The sequence below is a fragment of the Takifugu flavidus genome, chromosome 14 (assembly GCF_003711565.1).
Source record: "Takifugu flavidus isolate HTHZ2018 chromosome 14, ASM371156v2, whole genome shotgun sequence".
NCBI lineage: Eukaryota > Metazoa > Chordata > Actinopteri > Tetraodontiformes > Tetraodontidae > Takifugu > Takifugu flavidus.
The window spans coordinates 5,869,880-5,872,817 of record NC_079533.1 but is presented as its reverse complement, the minus strand read 5'-3'; the positions used below and the strand labels follow the sequence as shown (position 1 = coordinate 5,872,817).

At 42.2% G+C, this 2,938-nt stretch overlaps 1 long non-coding RNA gene across 1 annotated transcript; it reads left to right on the top strand.

Annotated features, from left to right (window-relative positions):
* The first annotated feature begins 644 nt into the window (after window positions 1–644).
* LOC130537674 (uncharacterized) lies at window positions 645–2,938 on the top strand. The gene is made up of 5 exons (XR_008953678.1): window positions 645–886; window positions 1,498–1,639; window positions 2,020–2,239; window positions 2,327–2,457; window positions 2,596–2,938. It is a non-coding gene; the product is annotated as an uncharacterized LOC130537674 (long non-coding RNA).

Sequence of the window (2,938 nt, the reverse complement as noted above, 5' to 3'; positions counted from 1 at the left end):
ACCAGAGTCCATGACGGCACACCGTGATTATTATTAAATCATTATAATAATTCTATATTTTTCCACATCTAAAAGCACCTCAAAATTTGAATCTGTTTGCAAACACAGTTCTCTTCTGCAATGTCTTCAAACAACATTAAGGCATTGTCTTTCATTCTTGCAGAAATTGAAATCAGAAAAAACACGTGTTTAGAGCCACCGAGGGACAATTGAAAGGGTAAAGAGTGGCTCATTCAGTAATAAAAGCAAGAGATGATGTTGTACATATGGATTTTATGAAGAAAGCACATCGGATTACACATCATTATGGCACTACTACTTCACTGGTTGGCCACCGCCTCAACACTGGACATCACGGTGCGCACACCAAAGATGCGGGAAATGATACAATAAAGAAGATTTTATTGGTCATTTCATTTGTACTAGAATTGTCCGAGTTTATTTTTACTCCCCAAATGTCACAATTCTGAACTCTTTCCACACAAAGATCCTCTGCAAGTGGGATTAAAAGAAGACAGATTACGGGCTGTAATGTGTTACTTTGGGGTTGTCATATTTGATCATTTGTTTTATCAGACAGGGTTATATTCCCATTCTCTTTTTTTTAAATTTATTTTTTTATATGCGGAGTAGCAAGGATGCGTTTGAATCAAGACTTTGTTTTCAGGTTATTCCAAAGAAGATAGATAAAGACATATATTCATATTTCTATGAAAGAATGTATTCTCTTTTATTGTGAAGGAATAAGGAACATTGTCATGCTGTAGCTGATGGCACCATGGGAGCAGGCCTAGTGGGAGATTGCCATAGAAAAGGCTGGGAGGGTGCTGAGGCTTTGCATGCAGGACGGTCCCTCTGCAGAACTGGGATTCAGTCAGCATCACAGGTGAGGAGGACCTGTCTGGGGCCCGATCCATCATCTCATCATCCTCATTCAATCATCAGTTGTTTCTACTGTAGCGATGTAGCGCATATACACCTGTTACATCCCAAAATATTTCAAAGAGAATTTCCTTTGAACTTTGTCAAAGTGGCCTGTCTATGATCATTTTACAAGTGTAGGCTGATGATACATTTAATCACCAACTGCTTACATTTTGAAGAGAAGTGAGGTGTCTCTGTAAACGTCCAGCTCTAAGTTTGTCAGAATCTTGGTTCTTTTTCAGTGATTTGATAGGAAAGCTCCCTCAGCAACATGGAACCTGGTGGACTCTCCACACATTTAAGCAACCCCTACACCTTTCCTGCTAAACTATGGTTTCTGGTAAATACTCCAGAAATCACTGCCATCATTTGGAACAATGTTGGTAATGGAATCCTCATTGATAAAGCTCTATTAGAGACCCAGGTGTTGTCTCCCACCTCTGAAACTTTGAGGGGTTGAGCAAATTTAAAGGCATCAAATTCTTAAGTTTTATCCGCCAGCTTCACCACTATGGCTTCAAAAAAGTCAAACCTGTGCGCGTCACTTCCAACTGCGTTCACCACTTCTTCCAGCCTTATTTCAAAAAGGACCACCCTGAACTTCTTCCAGAGGTGAAGAGAAAAGCTCGCCAGCGCACCAGGTCCCGACCTGCTCCCTACTCTAACCCCTACAACGTGACCAGAATGCAGTACGTTGTACAACAGCCGCATGGAGGTAAGATCCTTTCATTTCTCTGTAGTGTAGAAGAACCTTTTTTGGTTTCCAGGGAGGGGAGATGACTGTTTTTACACTCTGTGCACACACACATGAACATGCAAAGAACACAGGCACATGCATTCACAAAGGAAGAGGCGACCCCGTGAGTAAAGCTCTCCGGCCCGACACTCGGAACATTTGAGGGCAGTGCTCCAGACACGTCCTGGAACCTCTCCTGCCACGGCCCACTGTCCAATCCTTTCGCTGCCCAGCTGAGCTCCAATCGGAAAGTTCCAGTGGTGCCCCAGTAACCCCATGTCCCACTGGAGCTCCTGACTACTTATTTCATGGAGAGCACAGAAACTCTAATAGTGCAATTATTTGTGTATTTTCTGCAGGAATCTTTCCATACTTGCCAGCTCAACCCTTCCCCAACAACATGGAGTACTTTCTAACTGGAGCAAATCCATCGCTATACCCGAGGACAGCACCCAACACCTACAACCTCCAAACCCTGGTCCAGCCTAGAGAACCGGCCACCAGAAAGTCATTGAAGATCCGTTCAATGATCTGAATGAGATGCTCTCGTTACTGTCCACCCTAAAGGAGCAAGCACAGGTAAACCTCACTTTCACTCCTTAGTTATGTTCTTGGATGCACTTGTAAGTCTAAACTCAACTTTCCCTTCTACCATATCCAAACAAGTGGGAAACCAGCGGGATTCACACCCAGGAATTCCACCCAGCTGCAGGTGTTTTACCGAATCACAACAATGTTTACTTCGGCTTTCCACCAATGCAGTAACACAGACGTCAGGCTAATATGCAAAATAAAAGGTTGGTGCATTCATAAAAATGGAATGTTTCAGTTCTATCCATTTTAAATTTTAAATTTTCCTTTTTATTGCAAACAAACACAGTTCTCTTCTGCAATGTCTTCAAACAACATTAACGCATTGTCTTTCATTCTTGCAGAAATTGAAATCAGAAAAAAAAAAGTATTTACAGCCACTGAGGGACAGTTAAAAGAGTAAAGAGTGGCTCATTCAGTAATAAAAGCAAGAAATTATATTGTACATATGGATTTTATGAAGAAAGCACATCGGATAACACATCGTTACGACCCACTTCCCTGGTTGGCCACCGCCTCAACACTGGACATCACGGTGTGCTCCATTTCCGTCTCACACCAATTGGGATCGCTGTGACATACTCCCGCTTACGGTGCGGGAAATTATACAGTAGAAGACAATTTTCGGAAGGCGCTACTCTGCAAATAAAATTTCTGCTCTAAAAATTACTCAGATTCCTTTATTTG